The 17,440-nt window shown below is 27.4% G+C and overlaps 1 long non-coding RNA gene and 1 other non-coding gene across 2 annotated transcripts; both read right to left on the reverse strand.

Annotated features, from left to right (window-relative positions):
* Positions 1-2,246: 2,246 nt before the first annotated feature.
* On the reverse strand, positions 2,247-2,361 carry LOC128668144 (U5 spliceosomal RNA). Its single transcript, XR_008403910.1, has one exon. It is a non-coding gene; the product is annotated as a U5 spliceosomal RNA (small nuclear RNA).
* A 10,261-nt stretch (positions 2,362-12,622) lies between these two features.
* LOC128668004 (uncharacterized) lies at positions 12,623-15,871 on the reverse strand. The gene is made up of 3 exons (XR_008403893.1): positions 15,599-15,871; positions 13,746-15,526; positions 12,623-12,836 (listed from the first exon to the last, which is right to left on the reverse strand). It is a non-coding gene; the product is annotated as an uncharacterized LOC128668004 (long non-coding RNA).
* Positions 15,872-17,440: the final 1,569 nt, after the last annotated feature.

The following is a 17,440-nucleotide window of genomic DNA, read 5'->3' on the forward strand; positions in this document are numbered from 1 at the left end:
TTTAATACTTAAAATTAAAATTTTGAATATGAAAAATGTTAAAAAATATTTTCTTTGTTTTAAATAAATTTATAATTTTACTATATACCAAAATTAATATCCAAACAGTTATAATGACCAAAAGAAAGAACATTAAAGACATAATAGTTACTTTGAAACAAAATTCTTAAAGTGAGCTATACCGCAAGTTGAACGCTTTGTTTTACCACCAGACCATGGAATTCTCTTTTAAACGTCAGTTGAAACAAAACTGGCTGGTATAATGTGTTTGAAGTGCACGCACGTGGGTGATGTACACCACCCACGCTACCTATTCTTGGAGACTCTTAATGTTCCTTATTCCGAGTGAATGCAAAGTATGTCTTTGTAGAATTAGTGTTTAACTGTTTTAATCCGACTGACAACATATTCTCAGACATTTAATAATCTTACAATAAATTACACGCTTGATTGAGTTGCTCTCTAAACCTCTTATAATTTTTATATATAGTCAATATTCGATAATAAAATGATAAATTTAAAATAAGCATATACATTGATTGTAAACGTGTACACTATAAATAAGTACGCTGTAGCGGTCATCTCATCGGTGGTCTTTTAATAATAAACCAACTGACAGAGTGCAAGTAAATTAAAAAAATTGTTAACAAGTTGACGTTATAAATTATTAATGCTTATCCAAATTATAAGCACAACATTTTTATCCTCTACTCAACGAGAGAGCAACATTGTATCTCTTTTCAACGAATTTAAACATTTAATTGATGGTTTTTTTTTTCTGCATTTAATTCATAATATTTTTTTTTTACTTAGTATCAATGAAACTTGAAGTTTTATTAGAAGACAGTTCTCTTAATATTTTTTTTTTTCTAAGTTTTTGTCATTAACCAATTGACGACCTAATTTAAACGGTAAAATTGTTCAGAATCAATTTATAAGCATAGTAAGCAAATGAAAGCTCTGAAAGAACCAAAATTTGACCAGATTCGCGTTGACAGCCTTTACATTTGATCCGACGTCTGTTCAAAGTGTCTAGTGATCCGTATAACTTTGAAATCTATATATTTTTAATCTTGCAGTTACTTGATGATTTCTATAATAAAATTACTAGACGTTAGAAATTTACGTGACATTTATATATAGTTTAGATATTTAACGTCCTCTGACATTTAAAATATAAATTAAGTGGCAAAAAAAAAAATTAAAATATTCGAGGATTAATTTATTTAATAAATAAATATTATTTTTTATAATTATTGATTGTTATGAAAGTATGACAGTGTAAAGTAGTTTTTAAGAATTTTTAAGATGTTTAAATTTATTTAAGTGTTCATGAATGAGATAAAGCGTCGTAAGTGACGGATCAAGTAATGGATTAATCTTTTAGTATCGTGTACCTGACTCTTAGACGTCGGTGTTTTTCTGCTGTAAAACATTTAAGGTTATCTTTGCAAAACGTAAAATCACATCTCTACACAAATACAACTGTCGCGTTTCTTAGATAAATAAATATATCTATACTTAAAAAATAAATTATGAAATAGCAGTTAATTGAATTATCAAACAATGCAACAAAAAAATTTCCGAAATTTTTTTTTTTCTATTCATTATAGTTATCTTAGTTGTTTTATACTGCAGTTGAACATCGGCATAGGAACACTTAGATTTTATTCGTAGGTTGACTGATTGTGTCATAAGTGCACTGATAAGAGCGGCATTTTATCATGTTTTATGCTTTTTTATAGCCTTTACAAAAATTAAATGAGAATTGTATGAAATATTGTACTATTCCTTACAGGTACAGCTTCATTTTGCCTTTTACACCATCATATACTTTCCGTTGTAACCGTTTTTTTAGCCCGGCACTAAGTCCGGATCCGAAGGCTTAGAACTCTCCCTTGGAAAAATTTTTTGAATAAAGTAAAATGTGATTAAATAAAAATATGTGTTCTATATAATTAATCAATGTATCGAGCTAGATTTTAATTCAAAAAATTTTTAGAGTATTTACTTTTTTTTTTCTAAACCTCAGTGAGCTTGCGATAATAGTGAGTTTATTAAAGCCTTGTTACAAATTAACATATTAAAAAAATTAAATACGCATGGAAAAAAATAATTTTCAATTTGAATTATGGTCTTTCAAATAATTATCTGCTTCAAAATTAATTATACTGCTCAAGTTTTCTAATGCCAGCTCGGACAAGGCAGGTAAAATTATCAAATATAGTTATTCAAGTATTTTATCCGTCATTCGTAATCAAAAAATTTCAAATTTTTAAATAATGCAGCGGAATTAATCCTCCACGGTAATTTTCAGTAAAAGGCGAAATATTAATTTGTGTCGAAAGGAAACCAGAGTAATTTAAAATTTTTTTGAAAGCAAATTTATTACTTCTCAAATAAAAATTTGCTCGGAGTAAAAAATTGTCGATTTGGTCATCTAGCGGCACATATACTCACTAAAACGCCTATTACGCGAAAATTTCAACGAGCAAATGAAAAAATTTTCGAGGATTTACTCAGTAAGAAAAATTTCAAAACATTATTTAAAACTTTCCTTTTGTCTAATATATATTACTAGTAGAAAATTTTTGTTATTGCTGTCAATTTTGAATTGGTAATCAGTTAAATATATTTTTGTCGACATATAAATAAATGCGGTGATCCAAATGATCTTGGTAATATTCCACGGAAATAATAAAGATAATTAAATTTTTAATCAATAAATAATTTAAAAAAATGATTGATATTATTGATGATCATGAAAATGATTGAAACTGTTATGTAATATAACCGCAGTAACCTTGAAATAATAATTATGTTACTTATAGCATTTCCGAGATGATGTTATTATCTATCAGTACGGTTCAATTACTGTAAAAAAGTAGTTCAGCAAATTTATAGTAATGAACGGATATAAATATATCCAAGTGTGTAATTTATAATCATCTCAGTTGATATCGATTGTTTGTTCTGGCAAGTAAATAATAAAAATCATTCAAATGAAATTATTGATATTCGTTTCTTGTCTGCTGGTTGCAATTCAATTAACAACGCAAAAGGCTATGGTTGGTTAGTAAACTTCATTTACTGTTATCGTAAAATTTTTCTATTCATTTGTGAAAAATTATTAGATGAGTGTTCTAATTAAACAAACGTTAACTTTATTGACTTCTATTATTATTTTACTTTTAGAACCAGGATGTACTGAAGCTATGTTAGTAAATGTGAAGCAACATATTGATGAATGTTTTCTTATTGAATGCTCTACTGGAGTAGGAAGAATTATCGCGTAAGTTTTACTGAACAGTTTTTTTTTAATTAGATATAAATAAATAACATTTTTGAGTTTAGTGTTAGCTGATGCCCGACAAGTGATCCCACGAATTTTATTTATTAGCACGATACATATTAGTATAAATTATATGATCAGTTATCGGTTGCCGGTGAGATCAATCGTCGTGCGGTCACTTGTTATGGGATAAAATTGCTGTGATCAGTTAACGGTACATTAAATTTTTGTAATAATGTACAAAAAGTTGTCATTTTCAAAAATCGGCTAATATAAATATATATATACATATGTGTGTTTGTTTTGACATGATAAATTTGATAGTTTTAGACAACTGTAAAATTAAAATCGACAGTTTGTAACTTTTTTGAACCTTTTGAAAATTCAAAAATTGAGATTAATATGCCTATAAAATTAATTACTGTTACATTTTATGTGAACGCTTAGAAAAAATTCTTGACAAAATATTTTGAATTAAAGTCAAAGTATATTTGAACTAAAGTAAATTAATTTTGAAATTGCAGCTGTATGAATGATATTTGTCCACCTGGTCAAATGATTATTGGACGTGAACCTGATGATAACACCAAAACATACCCCGGATGCTGTGGACAGTTAATTTGTGCCAACATTACAATGACATAACTTATCTGGTTATTATATAAAATCAAAATAAAATGAACTTTTGAATATTTCAAAAAATTTTGAACTTTTATTGATAATGTAATTTTGAGTGATTTGAGTTTTATAACAAAACTCTAAAAAATAAAATTCATCGATAATCTCTAATTATCTACTTACTCAATTATAAGTTATCTGTAAAAATAAAAATCGATATCTTAACGTTAAATCACAATAGATCAAATTACATCGATACAAAAACTCTAAAGTAAAAAAAAGTTAAATTGGAAAATTATCAATAATCTATCACTTAAAAAATTAATTGAAATATATCTAAAGATCTTAATTTTTATTTTTACCAAATAAAATATTATTGTAGTTTCCATAATTTCTTGGGATTACGTAAAAAGATTTAACATCAAAAAATTGTTATGAAGACTTTAATTGACAATTTAATAAATAAATAATTAAATAATATGGTTGTGGTTTCATATTGAATATATTTAAAATAAGGATCGAGAATATGTAATAGAAAAACTCAGTCGAAAGAAGTATAAAGAGAAAGGAGAGATGTTGATCGTCAGGTGAGCTGAGGCGCCCGGAGCGCCGCTGATCACTTTGACCTGCGACCCCATCAATCATCGCCAAATCATACATCGCTTACCTCCTTCAGCATCAAGTACACGCAACCGGCGCGCGTTTCACGTAATACACCGATAGGTGCAGCTCCACCTTCTTCATCTTTCCTTTATACTCTTCAATCTTTCCTCATGTTAAACTTTTATTTATTTATTATTCATTTTTTTTTTTTTTTTTTTTTTTTTTTTTTCAAAATCCCCCTTCCTAATTTTACTTTTTTAATTTATATTTCATCCACTCCCTCGCATCATGCTTACGGAAGAGATCATAGGTAATTGCTAAGGAGCGAAAATACACGCCCCCACACTCGACTCTTTGCCTTTACCTCGACTTATTCGACTCTGAGAAATCTTGAATGAACTTACGAAGGTCTCGAGGTGAATAGCTATTCATTCCTTTTCGTTTCATTCATTTATTCTTTTATCTTTCTTCATAAAATAATTATACATTTTTTTTTTTTTTTTTTTTTTTTTTTTATAAAGATGACAACTTACGTAACTTTATAAGATAACGGTATTTTTAATGTGAAATTGAGCAATGAAAATTTTAGACGATGAGAGACGGATGTTAAAGGTCGATGGATTTTTTTTTTGTCTTTTTAATTAAACGTCTTTTGTCATTAAACATTTTAATAATTAATTGCTTATGAATTTTATTGTAAACAAAAAATTGACGTTATTGTGTTATTATAATAAAAGTTAAAAAAAAAACTAAACAAAGTTTCGCTAAATGTAATTATTAAAAAAAAACTATTATGTTAATAATAATAATCACATTAATAATATTATTAATTTATCAGCCAAAATCTTTCTTCATTTATTATATATTAAAAAATAATAACATATATTAAGAAAATAAATACGATCGTCTATTTTTCGCGCGTAATTTAAATGTGATTTGAATGATATAAATAAATTTATTTATCTCGATACTTGGCAATAAAAACGAGTTAAAAACATAAAAAGGCGCGAATTCAAATCAAAATCTTTCCAACGATACTTAATTTAATAACTAACTTATTTTATACCATATAGATATGGCTGAAATAAAATTTTCCTTATTCTTTTAACAAAAATATATATAAAAATGTCTAAAAATAAAACAGTGACCACAAATGGTACTTTTACCTCGTATGCTCAGTTCTATTTCCTTCAATTAATTTTATTGTTCAAATAAAATTATCGATAACATTTTTATTAACTGAATTTTTTATTACATCCTTATCAAACAATAAATGTTATTTATTATTAATTACATTATATATTATAAAATAAGCTATTAAATTTATATAAATATCTTATTTAATAGTATGAGATATTAAATAATTTATTACGTTCGTCCATTATTTTATTTTTAATTAATTTAGATTATTTGATATGCATATTAATATATAAATTTATAAATAATATTTAATTGCTAGCAGGGTACAGATAAATAGTTTTATTATTCCTCGAAAAGCTTAATTTTATTTTTCATAAAAACCATTCAACTTTTTACTGAACACCCAATTAAATTTAAATATTTCTCTTATTTACTTAACATTTGAATAAAGAAAAAAATCCTAGTTATGATTTATCTATTGATCAATTTGATACTCAATCTTTAATTCAAATACCATAAATTACTTGAACTTGTTCACTTGAATGCATTCTAATCAATTTGTTATTTTACTTGCGGTCTTGTATATTTACCTTTTAACCCTGCCTGACTTTATTTGATTTTATTATTATTATTTTGCATGTCAATTATTTAATCTTCTGAGCACACCGCGCTGTGCAATGAACTGCATGTAGATTTGCTGGTTGGTTAAACTTGTTGTATAAGGATGACTGGGAAAAATAGATTTATTTAAAAATAAAAAGATGATTGAACTGGTGGAACGTAACTGAGATTATCTTTTGTCATTCCGATGTCAAAAACTTGATGCTGTGAAAAGTTGTTAGAGAGCTTTAACTTTTTTTATTTTATTTAATTTTAAAAACTATTTTGATAGGTTATTTTTTTATTAAATCAAATTGTTGTACAAATATATATGTATATAATCAATAAGTGTTGAATCACATAAATTTTGTCTTGAAAAAAAATTAGGCAAGTAAAAAAGGTTTCATCGCACGTCACTGAAGCACTTGAAAATGTCAGGCTTCAAACGCGTCAGGTATTCAACAAGTGAAGGAGCAGAACAAGGAGGAAGACATTGGGTGAGATGAAGAAAACGAAGAAGATGATGACGAGCGAGTGAATTGAGTAAAGGGGGTGGAGGATAAGTGGCCAAGACACGCCGTTATCCTGGTACCATTTCGGCTTCGTGGTTATGGGGGCCAGGTGAAATTTCCGCATTGCGTTCCCATGATATTCGTTGTCCCCACAACTCATGCATTACACTAGACATGTGTCGATACTTTCAATTTTTATTTTATTTCAATTACGAAAAATAAATTTATTTTTTAAACATAATTTTTCAGTCTTAGTAATTTTATAAAAATTTTTTAAATTAATTTCCCAGTAAAAGTGCGAACTAGTAGTACGTGGCAATGAATATGCAAGAGAAAATTTATTATTTATGAGAGAAAGATCTTCTCGGAGTAAAAAATAGTTGACTTGGCCATCTAACGACAAACTTGCGCACTAAAATCGGTAACGACTTTGTTCTGTGAATATTTACATACTTATATGTACGTAAATTTCAGCACAAGTAGAAAGTTGCGAAGCGATAGAGAAAGTTTTTAAAAATTAGTAATCAAATTTAACTTTGGACTTGACAGTTTATTGAAATTTTTAAAAATCAAAGAAAAATAAAAATTCATTTTCATTACAGATAATCAGTATTTTATCACATTAAATCACTGTATGGTAGATTTTTCCGTAATTATAAAGAATAATTAATGAAATAAAACCTTACAATTAAAAATTGTTAAATCCTAAGTACTCTATTTTTCGTATTATTTAAATGATCTTTTAATTCTATTGATAATTAGATCGTAATTTTTTCCAAAAAATTTTCATGCTCTGCTTTAAGTTTTCCAACGAAATAGAATATTAATCAGTTAATCATTGAACATGATTATCATTAACTATAAAATTAATAAAATTGATTATATTAAAATCTTATATATTTATATGCAAAAACGTGTATTTTCTGTTAAATTAAAAAAGGTTAAATATTAAAATTCTCCCATATATTTTTATATTTTATCCTGAAAGCAGCAGGTGTTCCAATGGGTTAAAAACGCACAAGTTGAAGTCTCAAAGTGGGTTCTGAATCTTGATCTTGCGACTGAGAGTTGGTATGTTACCTTCTAGGGCCGTTAAAGATCGTTTGGATGTCCCAGGAAAGATCTACAATTCTACATTCCACGAGTTAGAAACTTGATAGAAGCCGACAAAGAATTTTCCTTTTATTTTTACACAAGAAATCAATCCATACTAATTTTACTTATAAATTTTATTAATTGATCACAATTACTCACAATCAAATTAACTTGCATTTAAAATTTTCAAGATCACTCAACTGAACAAACAACAATTAAATCGTCATTAATTTTCACTCTGTATTAACAAATCATCTTCAGTTTTGTAAACACTGCTCATAACAGTTTAGCGTATTAATTATTTTTTTCACTTTTAGAAGTTTCGTTCGTCTTTACGAACCGGATGGTAGCATAAATAAATGACCTTCCGTTTTAATATCGGTATCCATCATGTTTTAGTCTTTAAGTAAAATCATACAGAGAAGGCGGATGGTGATGGGTAACGATTGATCTTCTCCAAAGTAACGAGAGACATTCGTCAACCATCACCTGTAGAAAAAAAAAATAATTGACTTAACTTTATATTTATCATTATTTATTTAACCCACTACTAAGCTAAAATGTTTTTTTTTTTTTTTTTAATTTTTTATTTTATTGACATCTCTTTACTTATTATTATTTTCACCTCAATAACAACGATTTATTATATAATAATTTCTCTTTAGCTATTTTTCAGCCATCGCTTATACACCGAATTAATTTTTTATAATACGAACATTTCACGTTCACGAATCGATTTTTTTAGTCGTTAAATTTGCATAAGAGTAAGTGAATAAATTTATTTACTTAAATAATAAACAATATTTTATTATATACTTTTTTATGTCAAGTGAAATTAAGACTAAAATTTATAAATTTTTTTAATTATTGAAAAAAAATTGTAAACAATTTTTATAGTGATTTAATTAACAGACTGAATAAATTTAAATAAAAAAAAAAAGTTTACTGTTGGATTTTAAATTAATTCTACTTTATTTTTAAATTCGCGGGTTTTTTTTTTTTTTTCAAATTTTTAAAATAAAAATTATCGTCTAACAAATAAACTTTATCTGCAGACTATTCTATAGAAAAATGCAATTGAGAAAAATAAAAAAAAAGGATTATTTTGAATCATAAATTAATTATAAGCTGACTATTGATTAACTGATACCCCGAAATATTCATGGAGATAAAAAAAAGGATTAATTTTTTGGCTCATACTCAATGGACCAGTCGTTAAGTTCTTCTCATACTCTTAACTTTGTCTACGCGACTATTATATTGGCAAAGTTTCAAAATAGTTCGAACGAAAGTCGTGAACGAGCGATTTATAAGTTAACTTCTCACAGTAACGCTAAGTAGATACTACTCCTTTTATTTTTTTTTTTTTCATCCACACACTCGTACCCTCACATTTAAATTTCTTACACAACAATATTAAGTATCAGCCTAAAGAACCCATAGTGTAACAACGCTACATAGCTCGCTTCAATTAACTATACATAATCAACTTCACGGAAACATTGGACGATTGATCTTCTTGACTGCTGACACAGTCTTACAATTCTCAGGAATGCCTATTATATCACATATACAATTACTTATACACATACAAATATAACATTTCTTATCCTTCTTGTCTTTAAGACACCTATTATAGCGTTAAACCCCTTTAACATATTCTCTGGCCTCTTATCGATCGAGATTCTCACCACCAGTAAAAGACTGTGATTAAGATCGATGAGGATTTAGGTATTTTGGTAGTTTGTTTCTACATTACTTACATAACATTCTTTTGTATAAAGTTTCAAAACAAATACACTCAGACTTCGTTATAAGACTAAAGAAAAGTACGACTAAAGTCGAGATAAATTGTACATACATATAGATTGTAGATTACGTCTTAAAATTTCCTAGAATGACAAAATTTTTTTTATTTATAATCATATATCAAATAGATTCACTGTATAGTAGAGTAGAATTTAACCGAATATGTAAAGAAAAAAACACAAAATGGCGAGTCTTATAACGAGGCTCGAACCTCAATTCTAATAATTTTTTCCCCTATACCCCGAACTAGTCTTATAACGAGGTCCGACTGTATACATTATTCTACAATGGAAAAAAAAGTATTTTTGATTATGCGAATAAATTCAAAAGGCATCGACCTCGTGAACAAAACAAAAGTAATTGACAAAAATGTGTAAGTGTGTGTGTGTGTGTATGTGTGCGTATGACTACATTATGGAAGACGAAGAAGGAACAAGGGAGAATTATAGCGGGCGAGGCGTAAGAAAGAGGATAAATTCATCGGGACACGAAACGGCTCATGGCGTAGCCGATTGTCCATGCCAATTAGGTTAGATTTGAATAGCGTAACGATGTTGGCTCTGCGCCTAATAATCGCGTTATTAACGAGCTTGCACCAAAGCGCTTTCAATTTTAAACCGTGTAAGTTAAACGCCCGCATTTCAATGTTTCCGGTTAATAGTAAATTAGTTAATGATATTAACTTTTAGTTTTAATTTTAATTTTAATTTATTTACCCTGTATATTTATATATTTGTCTATATAGATATGTAAATATATTGTTACTGGAATTTTGTGGTTATTAAAGAGAAAATATTACTGCGTTATGTAATATTTAAATAATTACTTTAATGAAATTACTTATGATTAATGACTCGGGTGATAATTATATTAAGGTGTTGGACGAAAATATTGTATGGTTGTATTGCGCAGGTTTCAAATTACGTGAGAAAAGTTCAAAAGTCATTTAGATATTTAATTTATTAGTTTATGATAATTAATAACACCTATATATCATTTAATCCAATATACATTTTTATTGATTATCTAAAAAATCGGGAGTGAATTTGGAGTGATCACGGATTTTATTTAAATCCGACTTCCCTGATTAAGAAGTCTAATTTGAAATGATTTGAAAAATCTAAATTACTTCATATTGTTTAATATTATAAGTGATTCAATTTAATTTGAAATGATTCGAGCGTTTAAATTATTTCAAATAATTTTAAATCATAAAATAACATTTCGTTATTTTTTAATTCATTATGATTTAAAATGATTGATTCCAAAATTTATACTCGATGCAAAATAATTTAGACAATTTGGAATGATTCAAAATGATTAAAAGTTACGTAATCTCAAATCATTCCAAATTAGATTTTATGAACAGGGTTCTCTCTGTCATTTGGAGTTTTCAAGTTTGAAAAAAAAATCACCAGTTTATTATTTCTAGCAAGAAGGCCCTTGCTGTCGTTAAAAAATTTTGAGAAGGCCCGCCATGCCCCAATCTCCCTTGTATAGATGTAATTAGTTTATTTAGTTCACCTATGTAGTTAAATACAGAATAAATCGATTTTGATCTCTTCAGATTCCTATAAGTCTCTCCAGATCTCAAAAATTTCATTATTAGGTCGCGAAATTAATTTTTCAATAAATAAATAATTAAATTAATGTGAATAAAGTTTAAATTCAAAATTTATCACTTTATTTAATGAATTCAAAAATAATACAAGTAAATGTATAAAAATAAAAAAATAAGTTTGGGCGAGCTTTGCTTTTGAATTGGAAAGAGAATCCGATGAGTAGATACAAGTGTGTATAAGTGTGGTGCAGTGTCCACAAGACACTGAATCTGCCGTTGCCGAGGCATGATACTAATTAGCTACGACAGATCAAAGGCCCTCGAGCCCGAGAAAGATTTCGCCCTGAGATTAAGAAGACCCTTTTGGCCAATGAAAAATTCAAATAAATAAAATAAAAGTAAGTGTAACTTGAGGTAGTTTGAAAGTAAATATAAAAAAGTCTGTATTTGTGTGCAAGATTTTTTTTCGAATTAAGACTTGTGAGGGTGTTGTACGGAGATTTTGGTTTCGCGGTTCGTGTCGTGTGTCGTGAAATCTCATGAGTCATTACATACGCTTCGGGGATTCGATTCTCGTATAACTTGATGGACTTGAGATAACCAGCCAGTCGTATGATTGTTCAATTTTCATTTTGAAAATTCGTTTGTTATATTTTTTTAAAACCAATTGATAGACATAAAGACAGAAGTATTATCTGACATTAAGTATCATTCAATTCACATTATACACTAAAAACCTAGGCGCAGAATGCCTCGGGCTATTACATATTTTTTTTTTATATAAAAAAGTCAGATAGAGTTATAATAACAAAATAAAATATATTTTTTAAAAAATAAGTTTATTTTCAAATAAAAACTTGAACGAAACTTAAAATTTTTTAATTTCATCTTACTGTTTGAAATCGGAACGCATTAGAGGACGCATGTCTATGACCAAATAAACTTGCATAAACGTAAACATAAATTATTTAAATTTAAACCTTACACCCTATTAAAGCATATTATTTTCAAAATTTATAAGTATTTTGCTAGTTAATGATTTCGAAACCAATAAAGTAATCAAAGACTTATTTTTTACCGAAAACTTTCCGTTTGAATGTTTGATTGATCGAATTTGAATACATTTTCATTACACAAGGGTAATAAAGGTCTACAAAATTCGTAAAAATAAAAAATTCCGGAAGCATCATCAAGAGTTTGATGTTCTAAGCAAAAAATTTTTATTTTCATATTGAAATTTTCGGTACAAGTAAATTCGTTTTGATTGAATTTAGTTTTTTTATGGAGAATATAAGTGCATAGTTTTGCTTATTTTTTCTGCAGATTTCCGCAAATTTTCATGCGTAAAATTCTGCATGGATTTTGTAAATGGAAAAATGAAATTAACGAATGGTTCCTTAATTTATAATATTTATTTTTTTTTATGCATGTCATGAACTAATACATATTATTTGTCATTATCAGTAAAATACAAGTAATAGTCATTCGGCATTCGTTGACAACGTTTCTCATGTGGTATTAATAAATTCCACTGTCTGCATCGAACTACTGGAATTTGATGTAATCTGCGCTCTTCTCCACAACATGGCGGCAAATCATTGTGACACTAAGTTTAATAATTAATGATTAACAATTATATACACCCGAAACTTAATTTACTCAATGATTCAAATAATGTTTATTATTTTTAATTTTGTTGCATTCAATAAATCAGAAGCTCAATTATTATTGTCGTTAATACATTTTTATTCAAAAAATTTATTTTCACTGGAAATCATCTTATTATAATTTAAAATACTTATTTATCAACTTTATAATGACAAGAAATCAATTTGTTCAAGTAAAATATCTAATTTATTGATCATAATAATTCGCGATACCTCTGAAGTCAAGAGATTTACTACATTCTAATAGTATTTTGCTCAGTGTAGAAAACGAACCTTCTAGAATTTTTTGCAAAAAAAATGGTAATAAATTCCATGGCACAGGATAAGAACAGACGATTTATGACGTGGCTGAAGTTGACTGTCTGAACCGAAAACGAGGGTAGAGACTGACCACCCGAAGTCTGAAGTCATGTTTCATCCCGTGCATGAATATTATTGACGCAATTCGAGTAAAAAATTTTTAAATTTTTTACTAATAATTAATAGCTAGAATATTCGTTCATACACTGTGAAAAATTTCCAACAAATTTTACTATGGGTGCATTGTAACACCGGACCATAAGAAAACTGGTACAAAATTTACAAGTGTCCCATAGTAAACGTATGCGCATAAGTCCCAATTGTGTCGTCTGCGCATACGTTTACTATGGTACACTTGTAAAGTTTGTACCAGTTTTCTTATGGTCCGGGGTTACAATGCAACCATAGTAAAATTTAATGTGAATTTTTCACCGTGTAATAAGAAAATGAAATGCGTGTGGATAATTTCTAAAGTTATAATTATTTGAGAATGAAACAAAATTAAAAATCGATTAATTTATAATAAATATAGAGTAATTTTAACTTACTATGTCTCCTAAATCTGTACATCTGTATATGATGTGATCAGTGATATTGTAATAAAAAGCACTTGTCGACTGCATAATAACGATTAACAAAGTGGAGAATAACAAAACCGTAATTTTAAACATTTTACGTATATGTTAAATAAAATATAATATTATAAATATTTTTTAAAATCGATTAATCAATGCGTTCAGATCCACAGTAATCGTCTTTCTGGAGTGAAATTGATAAAGTGGCTTTATATTGGAAAACTTAGAATTCTGATACGCCAACTGGTGACCAAAGCTATAACTACTCAAAGTAGGCTGAATCATGAATGTTTACATGTGTCTTATACGTTTATCAGCTAATATAAATAATAAATATTTAATTGTCTCTATAATTATTGTGTTTCTATAAATTAAAAAATTTATTTATAAACATGGAATTTCCATGAAAAATAAGTAAATGTAACATATATTGTTTGTATGATTGTAAAAGTCGTGATTCTAATGACAGTGTACATTTTTCAATGTTCGTCAAAAATTTGCAAATATGGTTACTTTGAAAAATAAAATGGATCAAAAAGATAAATTCGACTGTTTTGATGATTGCTGACATAAATAAAACAGTTTTGCTACCACGTGCTTGCATAAACCATCAAACCAACTTAACAAGAAAAATTCATACCCACAATCCTTCCACTTTTGAGAACTTGAACATTTATTTTATCCAGATGATGATTACTTTTTGTCTTCAATGATCAAGTATTCAAGATGTCGAATACTTGATCATTGAAGACAAAAATAAATGAGTGTGAATGCAGTAGACATCAGACAAATTTAAAATTATTAATAAATAGAATCAATAATTGATAAAATAAAATTCTTTGAAAATGCGCATTTAAAAAATTTTGAAATGTCTTAAATTGACACCCCCATTATTTACTGTAATAATCTTTAACATTTATAATGATTTAAATAAATTATCAAAACATAAATGTCAGTTGATTTTGTATAGTAAACATTCAAAGCAGCCTATTTTGGTTAGTTTATTTTTTGGCCACCAGATGACTAATATCTAAGCCACGTCCATTCTAAGGTTCCCAATAAAATGTAAAAATATAAACGAAATTATGTTCACGGCCGTAAATATTTATATTTAGCATATAGGAACTAATAATTATTTAATACTCGAAATATCGTAACAAATTAAGAAATTTGAATATTATTACTAATTTTTTTTTATCGAGGGAAACCCCGCAGTTTTAATTTAATTATTGAACATTAATTTTTAACTGGATATATTTTCTATCTAAAGAAAAGTTCTAATATAAATTCTGGTCACTTCTTAACACTCTATTTGAAATTAAATCTCACTTGTTTTTAATTATTAAAAACCTTTTTTTAAAGTATTACGTAACCACAATCATCATGTTATAGCCTGGAAATATTCACTTAATTCCTGTTGTATAATTTTTTGAATTTCTATAAATAGGATTTTGCATGAATTTTCGAAACAGGAAAATAAAATAATTAAATTAGATTAATGAAACAATTTTTTTATCGACAAAATATATTTTTATCAATATATATTATGGATTAATGTGAACCAAAATCTCTTTAAGGGTTCGATGACGATTGATATATTATTCATCAATCTTGACGTATCTATAATAATCATCTGGCATTCGTTGGCAAATTTTATCGTCAGGTGATCGTAAATCCCATGACCTGCACCGAATTATTGGGATTTTTTGTAATTGATGTTCTTCTCCACAACATGGCGTCATAAAAAAACTACACTAAATTTAACATAAATTGAATGCGTAGAAAAAATTTATCATCGTTACAAAGAAAGAAAAATTTGAACTTACTGGTTTTCCTAATTCTGTACACCTATATTCCCATTGAATAGCATTCCCATCATCTTCTTTATCAGCATTTGTCATCTGCATAATGACGATTAGCAATATGAAGGAGAAGAAAATTCGAATTTTAGACATTTCGCGTATGTTTTTAAATAAAATATATGATTATTTTTTTTCAAGCGATTAGTCGATGTGTTGAGATGCACAACTTCTGTCGTTCTAACAGGAAATAATGTTATTATGACTTGGCTTAGTATGTAGAACTATCTGACAATATGCTTTGGGCTATAAATGTTAATAGTCATCGCTAAGCCACATCATTTAGCCATTAACCATTTGAAGGTCTTAAGTCTAATAGATAATATTATCACAGACTACAATAGATAAACGTTATTTTTTTTACCATGGAAACTTCCACTGCTACTTATGTATATAATATTTATTATTCTGTAAATATTTTTTCGTCTTATGAAAATTATTTTGAAACAAAAATTTTTCCTTAAAAATTTCTATTTCGTAAATTTCAGATAATAGTTTCCAATAGAAAATAAGAATAATAGAATTTTTATTAATTACTGAAATTGATATGATGGAAAAAGAAACAATAATAAGTAAAAAAAAAAATGTGAATCAGAATGTCATTGGATCAATTTCAGTGTCTGGTGGTCCAACGTGGTTTGTGGGATCGAGATATCAAACATGTAAAGTAATAAAGGGGGAATCGATAGTGGGTGCATCGAGGTTGTATAGTGGTCATCATCTTTATTCGTTGGCGTCTCTCTACTCAACTGTAGCCTACATGCTCTGCACTCAAGAGAGTAATAAAAGAATCGAAGAGACAGAAAGAGCCGCGGAGAAGAAGGAAATGATAAATAAAAATAAATAAATATAAAAATAAAATGAGGAGGAAGCAAGATTAAGACGTTCTGCATGTATGTTACCACCTGCATTAAAAAAATAAACAATAAAAGTACAAACCGCAAAAAAGTTTAAAGTCATCGTGATCAAGTATAATCAGGTCTTGGGACTTGAATTTTAGTATCAGGCCCACAGAGTAAATTAAGATACCATTGGTAGACCCCATTAAATTTTTTTCACTCTTCATTTAATTAAAAGAAAAAAAATTAGATTTAAAAATTATGGTTTTATTACGCGCATTTTTTTTCTTTTCTAATAATTTAATTTGCATTGAAATTAAACAGAATGTAGTTATTTATAAAAAAATATATATAATATACCAATAGTCATTATAGTCATGATAATAATAATAATAATAATAATAATAATAATAATAATAATAATAACAAAATTATTGATTAAACTTTCTTGGGGTTGATTTATCTGAAATAATTTTCAAGTACTGTAAAAGTATTTTTCAAACAATATATGAAATTCATTTCACCTATATTGTTTATATATTTATATTTTAAATATATATGTACTAGATTGCTTTTTTTTACGACTATTTTTTTTTTCACTTTTATCCCCAAATTTTATTGGAAATACCCCTTAAAAATTCCCTGAGAGTTTGAGTCCTTAATATTAATATTCAGTACTTTCTCAGAGCAGGTGAAAATTTCCCATTTGAAATACACGTAAACTTGGGTTTTTATTTTTTAAACTTTTATAATTCCGCGGCATTTTATGATATCATCTCGTCCAAAGTCGGGATTTTCTCAGAATTAAATGCTTTACAAAAATGTCCATTGTCGCGGAGTCGTAACTCATACGGGTGGGGTAGTACGGACCGTTAAACCGAATTTTTTATAGAATTCTTATTTTTTCTCTCATTATCTCATAAACAACAAGACCTACAGAAAAAATGTTAATGACAATTTTATAAAAAAT

This window comes from Microplitis demolitor, chromosome 6 (genome assembly GCF_026212275.2).
Source record: "Microplitis demolitor isolate Queensland-Clemson2020A chromosome 6, iyMicDemo2.1a, whole genome shotgun sequence".
NCBI classification, from domain to species: Eukaryota; Metazoa; Arthropoda; class Insecta; order Hymenoptera; family Braconidae; genus Microplitis; species Microplitis demolitor.